The 18,759-nt window shown below is 48.2% G+C and overlaps 1 long non-coding RNA gene across 5 annotated transcripts in view; it reads right to left on the minus strand.

Annotated features, from left to right (window-relative positions):
• The window catches only part of LOC131814990 (uncharacterized), an 88,005-nt gene that overhangs the window by 39,607 nt on the left and 29,639 nt on the right, over nucleotides 1-18,759 (minus strand). The window contains exon 2 of one of the 5 annotated variants that reach the window (XR_009347527.1): nucleotides 4,149-4,312. The exons of 3 other annotated variants lie outside the window; for them this stretch is intronic. This is a non-coding gene — a long non-coding RNA (uncharacterized LOC131814990). Of the gene's footprint in view, nucleotides 1-4,148; nucleotides 4,546-18,759 lie in introns of those variants that run through there. One more of the 5 variants, XR_009347524.1, reaches the window with a different exon arrangement.

Raw genomic sequence — 18,759 nt, forward strand, 5'->3', positions numbered from 1 at the left:
TTATAGAGGATGCTGAAGTAAGGGTGTATTTGTATATTTGATACCATTAGTAATGGGAGTCATTGACGCTTGACGAGGAGAGCCATCTGATCCAAGCTGTACTTGGGAAACTGAACGGGCCCTGTGTGTCCAGCGGGTCCGAGCAGGGAGACATAGGAAGTGAGAGCACCCAGAGGCGGAGTCCCTGCCTCACGCAGAGCCCCCGCAGGGAGTGTCCTGAGTGGCCCACAGCCCACTTCATAGAGCACCAGACACTTCCTGATCCTCATGCTGAGAACCTCAAGGATTAAGACAGACATGGACACAGCACAAGACTCAACTGCACGAGCACCAGCTCCTCTGTCTTTGCTGGGAAACCCCGTGCCTTCCAGGGCCAGAAGCTTCCAAAGCACCCCCACCCCACCCCACCAAGGCTGAGCCAGTGCCATCTCACCAGTGTGCACTGGCCCGTGTCTGGCTTTAATGACCATTGTCTAAAAGAAACATATCCGGAGAACTGGACAGGAAGGAAAAGCTTGTGTTTGGGGGGAAAGGGAGGAGGATGTGTTTTATCTCAAACCATCTAGCTTCTATTTAATAAAACCCTCCATTGCCAAAGGCATGTCAGGCCACAATTCTCACAATGCTCACACAGAACAGAAAACCACGGCCTGAAATGGAAATGCCTCTCAGTTGTTGTTCTGGCATGGCAGATGGCCCTCTCCTGACATTCAGGGAAACAGACTTTGCTTCCAGAGAGAAAAGCCTATAAAACATTGGGCAGCATATGCGGAAATGCCTAACCCTGGCCACTGGCATCAAGCATGTCTGTGGCACAGGAAGGGCATTCCCGAACAGGGACCGGTGTCGTTCATGGCACCCTTATCACAGGGCACTGCACAGAGCAAATGCCTTCCAAAGATGAGCGCGCATATAATCAGTCAGGTGAAATATCTTAGTCCCTGGTATAAATATGAGTGGGTCCCTCACACTGGGAAGCCTACAAGCTTCTGCAATTCAGCAGGAAGCCAAGTAGGAAATAAGAGGCCAGGTACTCATTTCTTACAGAGAATGGATAGAGGGGAGTTTTGGTATACCACAGTATGCTGTGGTATGCTATAGTACATGTGTTATGCTGTAGTATGCTGTGGTACACTATAGTATGCTGAGATATATTGTGCTATACTGTGTTATGTTGTGGTATGCTGTATATACTGTGGTATACTGGGCTATTGTGTGGTATATTGTGCTATGCTATGGCATAATATAGTATGTTGACATATACTGTGCTATGCTGTGGTATACTCTGGTATACTATCATACACTGTGGTATGCTGTGCTATACTATAGTGTGCTATGGTATACTGCAATATACTCTGGCATATTGTGCTATGCTGTGGTATGCTGTAGCATGCTGTGGTACACTGTAGTATACTGAGGCATATTGTGCTAATCTGTGCTATACTGTGGTATGTTGTGATAGATCATGTTATGTCGTGATATGCTGAGCCATATACTGTAGTATACCATGGTATACTGCAATATGCTGTGGTATACTGTGCTATGCTGTAGTATGCTGTGGTATACTGTGCTATACTATGCTATACTGTGCTATACTGTAGTATACTGTGCTAAACTGTGGTATGTTGTGATATATTGTGTTGTGTTGTGGTATGCTATAACTATTGTGGTATACTGGGCTATGCTGTGGTATATTGTGCTATGCTGTGGTATGCTATGGCATATTGTGCTGTACTGTGGTATACTGTGGTATACTATAGTATACTGTGGTATGCTGTGTATACTGTGTTATACTATGGTATACTATGATATGCTATGGTACACTGTGGTATCTGTGGTATATGCTGTGGTACACTACAATATACTGACAGTACACTACAGTATTGTGACAGATTGTGTTATGTTGTGGTATGCTGTATATACTGTGGTATACTGTGACATATTTTGCTATGCTGTGGTATACTATAGTATACAACATACACCATGCTGTGCTGTGTTATACTGTGGTATACTATTGTATACTGTGGAATACTGTGCTATACTGTAGTATACTGTAATATGCTTTGGCATACTGTGCTATGTTGTGGTATACTATGCTGTGCTGTGGTATGCCATGATATGCAGTAGTATACTATAGTATGCTGTGGTATACTGGAATATACTGTGCTGTGCTGTGTTATCCTATGGTATACCCAAAGCCTTGGTTTAATGATGGGCTCTAGTGGACAAGTCAGCCTGTAGTATCTCACATTATGGGGATAGATATATATATATACACACATAGCACATATATATATATATATATATATACACATGAAAGATTCTAGATATATATGCATATTCAGCTAACACTTATCCAGAATTTCTCACATGTTGGGCATTATCTTAATCACTTTTAAGATATGAATTCATTTAATTTAATGCTCATAAAAAAAACAAAAGACAGTGAGTATTATGATCCTCATTTACAGAGGAAAAAACTGAGGCACAGAAAGGGTGCCCAACCTGCCCAGGGTCACAATGCCATGAAGTGACAGAGTCGGCACTTGAACCCAACCTGTCTGGACCCGTGTTCTGTGAGAACCCCTGGCCTCATACACACCTCTTTTCTGGGTTTCTACAATTCCGATCGATTCTATCTGGAGTGAGAAACACTTGATGTTCTGAGAACTGGAGCATGCATGGTTTTATGAACAAGAGTACTTCTCACGTAGATGTTGAGCATTACCATGCAATCATCTTCTCCCTAGTCCTGCTGGCCTAGCCTGATGGCTGAACATCCAAGAAAGGGTCTGATGTAAAAACAACTCTGTCCATGCCCCAAGGCTGGCCGCTAAACACAGGGGCTTGTCGTCTCCCCTTGGGACCCCACATTCCTCCCAAAGGGCTAACTGGGGTTTGACTTCAAGGAAGACCTCAGACAGAAAGTTGAGGCAGAGCCTGGTTGATCCATCCCCACAGCCGGTGCTCACTAGGAACACAGACCCTAACACCAGGCCCACAAGCAAGTGGCAGGACGCTGGCTGCCACAGGCCCTTTGCTCTGGAGCAGGAAGAGGTGTTGCCAGGAGAGCCAAGCTGGAAGCGGAAGGAGTGGAGACAGTACAGATGGAATGTGCTAGTCGTGGAGCTCTGCCCACGGCCCTTCACATTCCACTGCTGTTGCGCAAGGAGCAGAGGCCCTGTGTGCTATGAGCACATGTGTGGGTGATGGGCACGCGGCCCTTGGCCTGGTGACCCACAGCAGCGCCACTCACCGCTGAGTTTTGTCAAATGCCCTCTGTCACTGGGGAGTTTCATTCCTAAGACATGTGCTAGGCCCAAAAGAGTCCTTCCTAAAAAGTTTGCTAGAGCTCAAAATTCCATGAACCAAGATTACTTAAACTAAGAAAACTGCCCGGGGACCAAGGACATCAAAGTTTCTCTAATGGTCATAGGAGGGGGCGTGGGGAGGGGCCTGCAAGCCAGCCGGTTCATGAGAAATCACCGACCTTCTAGTGCCACGGGGAGCCAAGTACTACTTCCAGCTCAAGCTCTGGGCCTGCTCCAAGTACTCTGCTCCTCCAGATTTTTTATAATCAGTGGACGGTTTGCCAAGTTCGTGAACACCCAGAGTTTCCACGGTATGGATATAACTGGTAAATAAGATTCAGGTTTCGCATTTGTCGTGCCAAGACTGGGACCAACAGGCACAGATGATGGAAATGAAACACAGCGAGGGCCCCAGCGTCAGTCCAGCAGCCGCATACCCTGGATCACATCACTCAGCCCCTCTGAGCCCTTGTTCCTTATTGGTAAAATGGGGAGAGTGACGCCCGCCCCAGGAACTTGATGTCTTCGCAAAGTTAACGAGGTACCACAAGACAGTGCAGGACACCACACCAGCTACATGGGTAGTGCCTCTGTGCCCCGGGAACTCAGACAAACAACAGGACTGGTTGTGCACGAGCATCAGCCCACGAAATTTGGTTACGATCTAACCATGGTGTGGGGGAGGGCTACCAAGGTATTTATTGATCATGCGACACATGTATGTCATGATGGGTGATGTGGCGAGAAGGCAGAAGACACAGCCTGCTTTTACAGAGCTAACTCTCAGGACCAGGAAGAAGCAGGCTCCTTCTTGACAAAATGGACGTCTTGACAAACCTCAGCTGAGCAGGTTCAAGGCGCCAAGCATGCTGACCACTTCAGGTGCAGGGTCTCCTCGGATGCTCTTAACGACCCCCAGAAGTACTTTCCAGGTTTGGGCCTCGAACTTGAGCAGTCTGGATCTATGAACACTGGCGTGCACGGGCTAGTCATAGCACTGTCTTGAGACAAAGATGGAGGTGTAGTCGGACCAGTGACCCAGACTTCTCGGGGGGGGGGGGGTGCGGTGAGCTGGGTCCCAGAGGAAAAGTGGAATTTGGACTAGCAGGTGCCGAGGTCGGCGGATATGTGGCCACGGTGGGTTTTGAACCCAGATCTAACTCTGGAAGGCATCATCAACCAGAGTCCTCCAAGTGGGGCAAGGATTGCTTCCATTTCGTAGATGCAGACACGGAGTCTGAATGAGAACAAGTAACTGAGTTAAGTCTGCTCCACTCATGAGCCAGCCAGGCTTTGGGACGTCTACGCCCCCCCGCCCCCCCCGCCCCCCCCTGCCCCCACACACACACCCTTTCTTCTCCTGTGACCCCATGCAACCTGGGGAGTGTCCTCCGGCCTTGCCAGCCCAAGGAGCATGGGGCCCCGAGCCCCACCCCAGGGGCTGGTGGCCGCAGCCCAGGCCACGTTCATGCCTGCTGGGCTGGGCCTATTCCTTGACTGGCACTCCCTCCAGAGCCGCTGCCAGAGGGCCGGGCCGGCTTTCCTATCTCCTCGGCCGCAGCTGTGTTCTCAACAGTGAGAGTCACTCCAGCTCCCCTTATGAATCCCGGGCTCCCTGCGCAGCCACCAGGGTTGTGCGAGGATGAGATTAGGTGGGCGGGCCAGCCCCTGGACCCGGGACAGCCTGCCCATGGTGGGAACCAGGGGACAAAGGTGGGGACTCAGAGACAGGGGTCAAGAAGAAAGAAATACGGGAGGAAAAGACAGAGGGCCAGAGAATCAGCACGGGCTTTCCAGCCCGCATGGGATCCTGGTCCCAGAGCCTGCTTAAGGGAAGTTACCCTTAACCATTCAAAAGTCCGTCACAGACAGAAGTTGGCCCCTGTGGACCAAGGGGTGTACTGGTGTTTCACCCAAACTCAAGGCGGTCCTCTTGCACAGTCCCTCCCCAGGGTGCTGGCTCCACCCCTGCAGAGCCTCCCCAGGGGCCTAGGTGGGCTCCTGGCTCCTGGCTCCCCAGGGAGCAGCCCGCCCCACCCCATGCCGCCTCTCCCCCCACCCTCTGAGGTTCCTACTGAGCCTTCTCCACCCGCTCCTGTCTCTCTGGCTCTGTTCCTTCCTAGCCCTTCCCGTGGTTCTTAAATCCACCGCTTCCTTTCGGTGGTTAGAGAAGGGATAAAAGCTTCCCTTTTCTGTCTGCCAGTGTTTAAATTCCTTCTGAAAACATCTAGAAAAGACTTATGTAAAAGGGGAACAGCCTTTTCCTACTGATGGCTCCAGTAGAACTTAGTAGGGAGTACAGGCGGATGCGGAGGTGCCCAGCCTTGCGGGTGCCTTCCAGCCCCCCAGCTCTTGGTGCTGGGGCTGCACCCCCTCCCCACGGCCACCTAGACCAGGAGTGAGGCTCTGCCCTCCTCACCCCCAAAGCCCAGACTCCGCAGAAGCAGGCAAAGTGGGGTTGGGCACTGCTGTTTTCAGGGAGCCAGGCTCTCGGCTCCAAAGGAGGCCCCTCTCCCTGCTCCACGGCATCCACATGGGCCTTCTATAAGGAGCGACTCTCCACGGCCTTCTCAGAGGTCTCTTCTGGCCGGCCAAGTAGCCCTCACTTCATCTCTACACGCGCGTCCATTCAGGAGCGCTGGCAGAACAGCCTGATTCCCGTTTCCGAGGACCCCAGGAGACAAGGGCCTCAGTCTCTGGGTGCCACACTCAGCAGCACTCCTGGGCCTAGCCCACGGCAGCAACCTGGAGGAGACCCTTCCCCTGCAAACCACCCTTGTAGTCTCTTGGGGAGCGCCACACTTCTCCGCACCCCAAACCCCTTTCTCCCCACCGCTCACTTCGGTGGGACTCAGCTTCCAGGGAAATATCTCTTGGCCCACAAGTCTCGGGACACAACATGGTTGTGTACTGTGGCTCCAGAAAAATCTCGGTTCAAGTCTAGAGTACCACCTGGGGACCGCATGGCCAGACTGAACGAGATTAGGTAGAACTTTGTGTGAAGAGATCGTAACAAAGAACTGTAGATTCAGAAAGCCCAGTAATGATGCCATCGCTACTCACAACCATTTATTCAACACTCACACTAAGCACACTACGAATCCCCACACCTCAAGGTTCTTCCTGCTGAATTAAGGACTCAGAAAAATAAATAACCAGATATAAAGCTATGTAATAGTAAGAAATAGATGCACGTATATCGGTTTCTGCCGCCTTCCTACTTACATTTTGTCTTTGACCCCAGTTCTTGACATGGAGCTCCTCAGTCCTTCGGAATTTCCTGGGTTATAGGAACCTCTTTTGTTCTAATGAGATGACTCTAGAGGGGCTCCTGGGGTTGGCAGGGGGCACCAGAAAGTCTAAGCCATGCTTAAAACCTCAGGACTTCCAGCCCCACCCCCGCTCTCGGGGGAGGGGTGAGGTGCTGGAGAATAAATGATTGATGTCCCCAACGTGTCGAAGCCACCATGAAAATCCCTGGAGTGCAGAGTTCTGAGAGCTTGTGGGCTGATTAGCACAAGTGTGTGCCAGGAGGGCGGTGCAGCCCAGCTCCAGACAGACAGACAGACGCTGCTATGCTGGGGACCCTTCTGGACCTCGCCTTATGCGCCTCTTCCTCCATATCCTTTATCATAGACTGATAGATGTAAATAAGTGTTTCTCTGAATCCTGTGAACCATTTTATCAAATTATGAACCAGGGAGGGAGTCATGGGAACCCCAGTTTATAGCCAATTGGTCAGAAGTACAGATGACAGCCTGGGACTTGTGACAGGCCTCTGACATGGGACCGTCTCGTGGGATGGAGCCCTTAACCTGTGGGATCTGACACCAGCCCCAGGTTGGTGGTGTTGGACCTGAATCAAATTGTGGGACACTCCACGGGTGTCGGAGGACTGACACCCATGGTAAGGGGAAGAAAGCACACATCATTGAGAGTGCTGAGTGTGACAATACGAGGAAATGGAGCGTTTTTCCTCGATAAATGGGGTCCATATGGGCGCCTGGGTGGCTCAGTGGGTTAAGCCGCTGCCTTCGGCTCAGGTCATGATCTCAGGGTCCTGGGATCGAGTCCCGCATCGGGCTCTCTGCTCGGCAGGGAGCCTGCTTCCTCCTCTCTCTCTCTGCCTGCCTCTCTGCCTACTTGTAATCTCTCTCTGTCAAATAAATAAATAAAAAAAAAAACCTTTAAAAAAAATAAATAAATAAATAAATAAATGGGGTCCATATGACCCATCTGTAAGAGAATTAGTGAATTGAAATATAGATCTGAAGAAACCATTCAGAATGGGTGTACATACAAAACATGGTAAGTTAAGATGCAAGTAGAAAAGAATAGCAAGAGAGTAGAAAAGATTTTCCAAGAGAAATTACAGAAGAAAAAAACAGAGATCATGCAGAGAGACAATGTTGGAAGAGACAGTGGCTGAAAATATTCCAGCACTGACATGAGAAGTTAAACTACTTCTTAATGAAAATATATTAAGGAACTGAATTTCAGAAACAAAATTATCAAAATTTTGCAAGCAACTCACATGATTAAATCTTCTTGTGAAGGCAACAGCATTTGGTGCATGAATTACAGGGGGGGAACAGCAGAGACAGGAGAGGTGTACGTGGCAGGAGAGGTGCCACCCGGGCAAGGCCATGAGGCATGAGCAGGACTGTGGTCAGCGGGAACAGGCGGGGAACTCCAGGAAGCAGCAGGAGGCGGGCGTGGAATTGTGAAGGGTATAGGCAGAGTGTTCTGGGTGAACACATGCTGGATGCTTCCTTAGGTTTGAGCTCTCCTTCCTCCTCCCCCCAGCCCCGGTGGCCTCTTAGGTGCCCATTCAGTTCTGGGAAAACCCCTAACATGAAGATGAGGCTTGCAGCAGAGTGAAGATGGGCGAGGAGAGCTGGGGCAAGCGAATTCAAATTCTCTCTTTCTTTGGAGACATGAACAAAGAAGCACAAGCCCAAGAGCTGTTGGCAACCACCCTGGGACCATGATCATCAGAGAGAAATAAACTTGAGTCCTTAAAGAAATTGCTAATCTGCTGGATCAAGCCTTGCCTGAAGCTCACACTGATAATGGACTTTTTTTTTTTAAGGAGCAAATAAATCCCTGTTTTATATAAGCCAGTTTGAGCAAAGCTAATGAAATGACCTGAAATCACGTACAGCATGAATTGTGGGGGGATGGAGGGATGTTAACAACACTGAAACTAGAAGGGTATCAGAGGATTAAGCCACGAGAGTCTCTCCTTGTTCCTCGCTAGGGTGTTGGACTTCATGTAGGCAGGAGGGAGACTCAGTGAAAATTGTTGAGAAGGGAGGTGGTGGGATGGAATCTGCTTTAAGAAATTAGCTTTCATGGGGCGCCTGGGTGGCTCAGTGGGTTAAGCCTCTGCCTTTGGCTCAGGTCATGATCTCAGGGTCCTGGGATCGAGCCCCGCATCGGGCTCTCTGCTCAGCATGGAGCTCTCTACCTACTTGTGATCTTCCTCTCTGTCAAATAAATAAATAAAATCTTTTAAAAAAAAGAAAAGAAAAGAAAAGAAATTAGCTTTCATGGCAGAATGAGTGGCAGGCTGGAGGGAAGGGAGATTAGGAGCAAAAAAAAAAAAAAAAGGTGATTAGTAATGGGTCTGGGAAAAGGACATTTTATCAAACAACCCCAGATGTCGGCACTGAGCTGGCAAAGTCATTCCTGTGGTAGCCTCCCCTGGTGTGAGCATTCAAGGGCTTCCCTTCACCCTGAAGAGCAAACAGCACCCAGTGAGTAGGTCCAAATGCTAATATCGCAATGCCTCCCAAAGCTTTCCAGTTGTCTTAGAAATTTCATAAGAACAGGAGAGTCTTTTTATTTTAAAAACTAAAACAAAGTTCCCTTTCATTAACTTTTAGATTAACCATACATTTACAGAGTGGGGAAGAGAATACACCCAAAACAAGAAGCCATAAAAAAGCGTCCCCACTCCCAAAAGTTTGTGAGTCACCAACTAAATCATGGGGCTCCCAGCTCCCCATCCCTGGTGGGAGCACCTGTCCTGGCAGCTGCCAGAGTTCTAGAGCCTTCCAGGGCCTTCCGGAGGCCGGCAAGAGGCCTGCAGAGCTCACGTGGCTCCGTCCCCACATCCACGAGGAAGGTAAGCATCTTCATCTCCTCCTAATGTGCCCAGAGAGTGCCCCGGCTGCCCTACAGGTCACACTGCCTGGGGCTCCACACCCCACACTTCACCCCTGCCTCACAGCCTCTTCCCATGGGTGCCCCGCACTCCCTGACCTGGCTGTTCCCATTCTCAGCCCCCAGAGCTTCCCAAAAGGCAGACTGCCACCTGCGTCCCAGGCCCACTGTTTAATTTACATAATTCCGATGGTTTTCCCTGCCAGCTTCCTGTTTTTGTAAACTCCTGTCCGGTTTTTTACTCTCCCAAGAGCCCGGCTCACAATAGCCTTCTGCCAATCTGGTTCTTCTGCATCGAAGGAGACAGAGGGAGCTTCTATCTGATGATTTCCCTTTTTGTTGTAGAAACAGGAGCTTAAAAACAGCCAGTGGTTTCCAATCCAGAGTTTCCTACAAGCTTTTGACTCTGCTGGTTACTGGCTTCCTGTTAGCAGAACAAAGTTTCAGGCTGAGTCACAGCCGAGAGCCAAGCCCAGCAGTGATTCACGAGTGTGGCTCATGGCACCCCTGCCACCACCAGCGGCCACCATCAGCGCAGCCTCTGCTAGTGCTGCGGCAGCCCCCAGTTCTCCTGATCCTTGGAGCGCAAGAGCCTGAGGCCGTGTTCCTGATTTTCTCTTCGGGGTGGTAGAGGAGCACCGGCAGCCGGCACAGGCCGGGCAAGGCTGGCCTGGAGATCAGGGACAAGATTGGGGACCTGAATCGGGGCAGTTCCAGGGACACTGGGGAAGGTACCACTGCTTCAAAATAACACCCACCCCCATCCACCCTCCCCTGCACAGGGCTGAGGGTTCCTCCCTCTGAGCTTTTTTGGTCCTCCTTCAAGGCACAAACAGGCCACTCACAACCTAATATGATTAACGTGATGAGCTCACTTAGGAAAACACTCATCGCTGCAGAGAAGCAGATGGGAGAGAAGTAGAAAAAAACCCGAAGCACGAGCAGGCCAGAGACACAGACAATCTCGCCCAGGACCAGGCTTGGCCGCAAGGTCAGCGGCGGGGAAACCCTGTAACCTTTGCCAGGACTCAGTTTGGGGGTATCTTCCGATTCCAAGGTTCTCTTGACAGGCCTCAACACTTTGCAAGCCACACAGAAGCTGCACTCTAAACACAGGGGTGAAACCCAGAGACTGCAGACCGTACCCAAACCACCGCAACAAGGAGCAGTCCGCTGGGGAGAGGGTTGTCAAGCACATTGTCCTCCTTGATCTTCACAGACAGGTGGGAAGGGCGGCTCCTCCTGATTCGAGAGAGGAGGGTGAAGAGGGTTTCTGACCCAAACCATGGTGAATTCCTAGATTTATGAAAACGCAAGATCTCGTCCCCTACCATGAAATGCACCATTTAAACATCCGCAGCAGGCTATAGCAGGTTCACGGTGCGTGTGATCCCCCAGGACTTCGTGGTTCCCCATCCCCGGGGCACATGACCCGGGCAGGCGTGAGAGCCCCTCCCTCAAGCCCTCGGGCCGGGCTGGGGACACCAAAGCTGGCGAAAAGCAGAAGCTCCAAGGCCCTGAGAAGGCACCATCTGTGCTCGTAGGAGCTAAGAGTCAAGCGAGCCCTGGGCAGGGAGGACCTCTGGAATTCTGGAGACGCCGGACATTTCTGACTTCCCAGATGATGGCCCAGTCCACAAGCAAGAAGCAGTGGGAACTGCTCAGCTAGCATGTCTCTTGCCATGGGCATCTCATAAATCTTTTAAACTTGCTGAAATGAGAGTGAAAATGCTCTATTTTTCTCCTTAAAGTCTGTTCCCTTGATCCCCAGCCCCATTTCTGTCCTCCCAACCCACTGGCTTCCTGTCACCTGCTGGGACTCACTCTGCTCCTCTGGCCCCAGAGACTTGGCCCAGGTTGCACCCTGCCCTCCATGCACTGAGGTTGGGCTTCCACAGGCTCTCTCCACCACCACCCCCAGGACCCACAGTGTGCACCACTCTGGGGACCTCCGAATCCCTGACCAGGGAGCACCCCTCGGCCACCAGCCACATGGCCGATCCTCTGTGCCCTCCTGGCTGCATCAGGCTCTGGGTGACACTGGCCACCACTGTGGCCAGGCACATGCAGGGTGACGGCTTCATCAGGGTCCACCCCACAGACACCCATCTCTTCCGGTACCCCCAGCAGCTGGCACAACCCTGTTAGATACAGATCTGACAAACAAATGAAGTCAGGTTTTGTTTCTCTGTTTTTACTTACCTACTTATTGATTGAGGCATAAATGACACACACAATGACTCAATATTTGTATGTATGTTGTGAAATGATCAGCACAATTAAGTTTAGTGAACATCCGTCACCATACATAGTTACCAAACATACTGTTCTTGTGATGGTCAGGAAGAAGCCCTATGAGCTCTCCAAATCAAGAGGCTGCAAAAAGAACCTCTAAAGAACCCAGCACTGGTGATGAAAACTGGTGTTTATTACCATCCAGCTGCTTCCCGCATTGCTTTGACCACAGGCAAAGATTCGGCAGGAATGCGCCTTCAAGCACAGGGACGGGCAGGCAGACAGCTTGATAAACCGGTTCCTACCTTTGGTCTTTTCTATCCTGCTTGCCTTCCTGCTTCCAGAACACAGACTGGAGGAGGGTCCGGGTGGGCAGCCTGGCTGCTGTCAGGTGCACTCACCCTCCACTGCCAGGGCTTGGGGGAGGACACAGGGACAAGCACCAGGGGAGTGGGAGGGGCCCAGTGCCAGGGAGATGTGCGTGGACTCCCTTCCTTCTCATCCCTGGGACTACACAGCATTTCAAGGGCTTGGTGACTTCTGAAATTTCATATGAAAATGACAGGAGATCTCATTTTTCCAAGTCCCTTCAGTGAATTTTACCAATAAGGATGTGAAATACGGACATTGCTGATACAATATCCAGAAATCACATGATCACAGCTTTTGACCCCAACACCTGGGATGAGACCTATTTAGGAATCGGCCCTGGGGGCTTCTAGGAGTCAGGAAGACATTATTATTGATTGTGCAGTCACTTTGAAGAGCCACACCTGATCTGACACAGCCCCTTCTCATCGGATCAATATGTTCAAGTGTACCATCTGCTGAGATGTTGTAGTCCTGCGGCTGGCTTACACAATGTTTGGCTCGGGGGCCACCACTGTGGAGTGGTGTGGACGGAAGGACTCTGGATTGCGTGCAGACTGGGGTGTCGGTATGGGGTCTCCGGCAGAGGGCAGAGAGGAGCCACACTCCCTCCTTCCCCACCCCTCACCTCCATACCCTCATACCCAGCCTCCCATGCACCTGCAGGTGCCAGGTACTGAGAATAACCCAAATTATTGCTGATGCACGATACCAGCAAATCATCCCCAAATGATAATATTTTTACTATAACCAAAAAAAATCCCATGTGATACACCTTCCAGCGCATCTGGACACCTGGGTGAGAAACTCAGTAAGGACCTGATTGCTTTCCTGGAAAGCAAGGCACACTGGTTTTCCAGCCCACGTCCACACATTCCCACCCCTGCGAGCAGAGGGGAGAGTCCAGCCTCAGTCCAGCTTCTCTGTGGGTCTGTCGCACTTCAGACATAACCATGCTCCTGAAAACTAAATGGGTGCATTTAGTTTTCTGCAAACAGCCCCACATTTGAAAGGTGGTACTAAGGAAAGCTTCCTATGTAAAGGAATTCCAAGGGCGCCTCGGCACAGCTAAGTGTTCCTCATGCTTGTGGCTCAGGTCATGATCTTGGGGTCATGGGACTGAGACCCACATAAGACTCCATGCTCAATGCAGAGTCTGCTTGAGTTTCTCTCTCCCTTGGCCCCTCCACGCCCCCATGCTCTAGCTCTCTCTCTCTCCCTCTAAAATAAATAAATAAATCTTCAAAAAATAACAAAGGAATTCCATGTTAAGCAAATACCAAATTCTGGCTACAAAGACTGTGGCAAAATGAAAAATGCTTATGCATCAGAGTTAAGAAGAAAAAGTCCTAATCAAAACTGTGTGTCTTGGGGCTCCTGGGTGGCTCAGTCGGTTAAATGTCCATCTTGGGCTCAGGTTGTGATCTCGGGGTCCTGGGATCGAGCCTGCATTAGGCTCTCTGCTCGGCGGGGAATCTGCTTTTCCCTCTTCCTCTCCCACTTCCTCTGTGCTCTCTCTTTCAAGTAAATAAAATCTTAAAAAAAAAGTTGTGTGCCTTGTGTAGTGGGTCTCCCTCACCTTTGTGCCTTGCTCTGTACTGGAAACCCTTCACTCCTCTCTGCACCTCTCCTTGTTGATGCTTACTTCTCAGTATGTTTCCTAACAGCAATCACACCCCTTCCTTGAGCCCCTGGGACAGACTGCAACTGCTTCAGAGACCACCCCAGTTCTACACACTCACACATGCACATTTGCTCGCACACAGGCACACACTTACATACACACCACTCACACTCTTGCACACGCATGCAGATCGCTCACAATCACACTCACATATACACACACATACACACTACTTGCACTCACCCATCTCACACCACACATGCAGACTCTCATGCACACACACACACTCACTCAGTGTCAAACCCTCCAGAGGCTCTGGTAGGTTTCCCTGGCCTTTTGGTTTGTTAAGCACAACTTTAAAAGCTGCCCCCCCGGGACGCCTGGGTGGCTCAGTGGGTTAAGCCGCTGCTTTCGGCTCAGGTCATGATCTCAGGGTACTGGGATCGAGTCCCACATCGGGCTCTCTGCTCAGCAGGGAGCCTGCTTCCTCCTCTCTCTCTCTGCCTGCCTCTCTGCCTACTTGTAATCTCTCTCTGTCAAATAAATGAATAAAATATTAAAAAAAAAAAGCTGCCCCCCAAAAGGGCTGGTAAACGTCCCTTATGCTCAGCAACTATAAAATCACCACCTGTTACACAAATCAGCCATCTACCCAGCAACCTATTTATTACCCACCCTCTCGAGTTTATACAGAAAGACAAACCAAATAACTCTCAACAAATTCCTTTAAAAAATAAATAAAAAGAAGAAAGATCTTATTTCTCAGCCCAAAATGCCCTTGTCAATTGGTGACAAATAAAACACACATTATGGGATAAATTAAAGGCCCTGGGGTCAGCGCCCTAACTCTCCAGGGAAATCACCTTTCTAAATTGATTAGACGGCTCCTCTCCTCAGTTCTGATGCCGTTGGATGTTACAACAAAAGAGCCAAAGTCCTTCAGTGGTGCCATCAACAGATGACGCCAGCTTTTCCCTTCCTCTGGCCTAAAGGCTCCTGCTCTAAACTCAGAAATAAAATAGAAACTTTTGGAAATAACCTAAAAAAGAAATGTAATAAAACCTGTAGCAGGCACTCCTAACTATGGACACCATAGTGAACAGACTCAGGCATCCGGGCTTCCCTGTTGGGCGCAGACCGCACGTCCCAAACACCTGTCCAGTCCCTACAAGGCACTCAGAATTGCCAGGGCTCCGAGCACAAGAACAGGTGACCTCGTGAACACAGGCTGCCCAGCCCAAGGTTGGCAAAATAAAAATCAATTTCCTGGGATTGAGTGAATGCATTTAACTATGGTTAATGTTCTCTTTTGAGTAAGTATGTGAGGAAATGTACTTTTCTTCCTCTTTTGTCTCTAACCTTCTGTTTAACATGCTTCCATAAACTGGACTGGAACATTCTGCCAGTGATATAATATTCCAACATCCCTCCTTAGAATTCAGGAGGGAAAAAAAGGAACTTCTTATGAAAATTCATAGTATGGTGTTGAAGTAAGGAAATTACAGAGAAACTTGAAAATACTGATTCTGTAGAATATATTAGTAGGCTTTACAAACCACCTGAAATAATGATCAAAATGGTTAAATATTACTCAAAATTCTTTTACTAAGTTCCTTTACTTTTCATGATTATGTAATTATTTACTGAGGACCAATAAAAATCCACCCTCTTTCCTGTAAGATTGAACTGGAAAAATCAAACTCGCAACCATCAGCAAGACACAAAACTCATTTAATCTGAAGTGGCAAAACCGTTCTGGGACCAAGGGCTGTGCTTTATAGGAAAGGGAAATGCCTACAAGCACTGAAATGTTGATAAGTGTTTAACAACCAGCTCTCCAAAGGAAAGGCACTACCTGGCCACACTTGCCAACTTCTACTTTATAAACACTCCCATGACGGCCAATGTCAACATGATGTCTCTGAGCACAGAGCTGGGTGTGGACACACGGTAGCATATCACTGCCGAGTGTCTCCACCACGAAGATATAAGAGATGGGAATGACCTCAAGAGTGTACATCAAAAAACAAAATCTCATACAATAATTAGGAAGTATTGGTTTTGAGTATTTATTACCACTGCCTTAAATACAGTGCATTGAATTGTAAGTGATAAAGATAAAAATTTCTAGTAATGGCTTTGCTTGATGCACAGCTTAAAAAATTCCTGCAGATTTAACAACTCTTGTGAGGCAGGATGAGCCAGATCTAGCACACTGTTCCCAGAAAATGGTCCTGGAACCTCCCACACAGCTTAGAGTATCAGCTTTACAGGTAATGAAGCTTCCCTGCAGGCCAGGAATTTGACAAACCTGAGCATCTCAGACAGAGAGTAACCCTTACTCTAACCCTTACAGGAGAATGCAGGCTGACCTCTGGAAGCAAATTGGATGGTCCTTCTTCCTTAGCTCAGGAGATGAGCTGATAAGGGTAACGAAATCATTCTGGTACATAAAAGTGAATTACAACTGTAGAGGATTTACAAGTTAACTCAGGAAGCAGACGTGGCCTGGCTGTATTGATATGTAACAAGGATGCTGACTGTACAGGGTCCCTGACTTAGAAAACCCTTACTGGTTTTCAACTCTATGATGGTGATATCGTTTCAGGAGAAACCCTGCTTCCAATTGTGAATTGTGCCCTGATCCCAGGCTAACGATCTGTGATACTCTCTGGTGATGCTGAGCAGCAGCCCCCACTCCCCGTCAGCCGGTGATCACAAGGCTCGACACTGATACACTGATAACCATTCTGTACCCGTACAACCGTTCTGTTTTTCACTTTCAGTACAATCCTCAATAAATTACATGAGATAGTTGACACTTTATTATAAGACAGGCTTTGTGTCAGATGATTTTGCCCAACTGTAGGCTAATGTAGGTTTCTGAGCAGTTTTGAGGTCCTCAAAGCTAAGCTGTTTGGTAGGATAGATATAGTACATGTATTTTCAGCTTAACAATATTTTCAACCAACAAGGGGTTTATCGAACATAACTCTGTTTTAAGTCCAGGAAGATCTGTGTATTAATGTCTCTTATGTACTGTATAAATAAAACCAGTGGAACAAAACAAAATAGCAGTTGAGTTACACTGAATTGGAAAAACTCAAAACAGTCTGTGAGATCAAATCTGAGCATCATGGTAGGGCTCAAAGGAGAGATGGCGAAGATCCAACACTCTGCTGACCCACACTTACGGGACACGTGCACACTTGTCCCCTTTGCACCCAGAGACAAAACAAACAAACAAAACAAAAAACACAAAAACCAGGATCACTCTGTGTTACTCTAGACCCCAAAATATGAAAACTTGAGCCTTTCCTGCAGGTTACTGACCCCCCACAAAAACATCTCTCTCCCTACCTTTTGCAGTGTTGGTATCTGGAGATATGCCTATCCTTTGTAAGTACTAAAATCATGCCAAAAAACAAATATTTTCCTACCACACACGGACTGACTGTAAACTCAGATATTTGTTCATTTCTTTCAATATGTCACATTTTTTTTCCTTAACGAACCTGTCTTTCCAAAGCCTGGTCTCCCTTACAAACCTCTGTAGAAGTTATTTTCATCTCTGAGTCTTTCTGTGATGGTAACTTGCTTATCTGTCCCGATCTCATGGTCCTACATGCCGAACAAGGTGCTCCTTCCAGTCCTGGCCACGTGGCTCCTATGAGACCAACCTTCCTACAAATAACAACTATCAACTCTGGGCAAAATGTAAAAACAACTATCTGAAAACGTTGAAGATGAACCAAAAACAGGTGGATACTGGAAGGAAATCAACACTTGGATGAAGGGAAAAGAACTGGGAATGTTTCCCATTTTTTATGGCTTTTCTCCTGAGGTAAGGCCTCACTATGCAAGGCAGCTAAAAGTCAGAAAAAAAACCCAAAGTTTTACTGACTTGAAGAACCAAAGCACAGAGTTGAGAGAGACACAGCTGCTGTAAAACAAAGGGGAAAAGTGGAGAGCCATAAAGGGGGAGCCCCAAATTGTGTGTATAAATTCTGCCCAAATCTCTTGCTAATTCCAGAGCCACACATGTATGAAGCAGACTTCTAGCAGTCCAGCAAAGACTAAATGAAGTGAGCAGAAATTTCACCTACCATTCACAGCAGTGAAGACAAAGTTAGCAGTCTAAATTCAGCAAAGTTAACTGCCTACTATACCCACCCCCCCAAAAAAAAGTACTCCTCAGGAGAACACAGCAGACCTGAGAATATCTACAACATATTCACATTCACAATGTCCAGGACAAAGTTCAAAATTACTTAACATTCAATGGGCACGTGGGTGGCTCAGTTGGTTTAGCGCCTGCCTTCGGCTCAGGTCATGATCCCAGGTCCCTGGGATCAAGTCCCACATTGGGCTTCCTGCTCAGTGGGGAGTCTGCTTCTCCCTCTGCCCCTCACCCCGCTCACTTACTTGCTCTCTCTCTCTCTTTCTCTCAAATAAATAAAACCTTTTTAAAAAATTATTTAACATTTGGGGCACCTGGGTGGCTCAGTGGGTTAAAGCCTCTGCCTTCAGCTCAGGTCATGATCCCAGGGTCCTGGGATCGAGCCCTGCATCAGGCTCTCTCCTCAGCGGGGAGCCTGCTTCCTCCTCTCTCTCTCTCTCTGCCTGCCTCTCTGCCTACTTGTGATCTTTGTCTGTCACATTAATAAATAAAATCTTTTTAAGAAATTATTTAAGATTCAAAGAAACAGGAAGACATTATCTATACTCAAGGAAAAAAAAATGAAGATCAACCCTGAAATAATTCATGTATTGGAATTAGCAGACATGGGTTATAAAACAATTATAACTAAGCTCAAGGACATAAAGTAAAGTATGCTTACAATGAATGAAAAATAGGAAATATCAGAATGTAACTAGAAAGTATACAGAGAACTAAATAGACATTCTAGAGCTGAAAAATATCTGAAATGCTTAAACTCATTGAATGGGCTTAACAGTAGAATGAAGATACAGAAGAGCCAGTGACCTTGAGGACAGATTTTTTTTTTAAGATTTTTATTTATTTATTTGACAGAGAGATCACAAGTAGGC

Source organism: Mustela lutreola, chromosome 14, assembly GCF_030435805.1.
Source record: "Mustela lutreola isolate mMusLut2 chromosome 14, mMusLut2.pri, whole genome shotgun sequence".
Taxonomy (NCBI): domain Eukaryota; kingdom Metazoa; phylum Chordata; class Mammalia; order Carnivora; family Mustelidae; genus Mustela; species Mustela lutreola.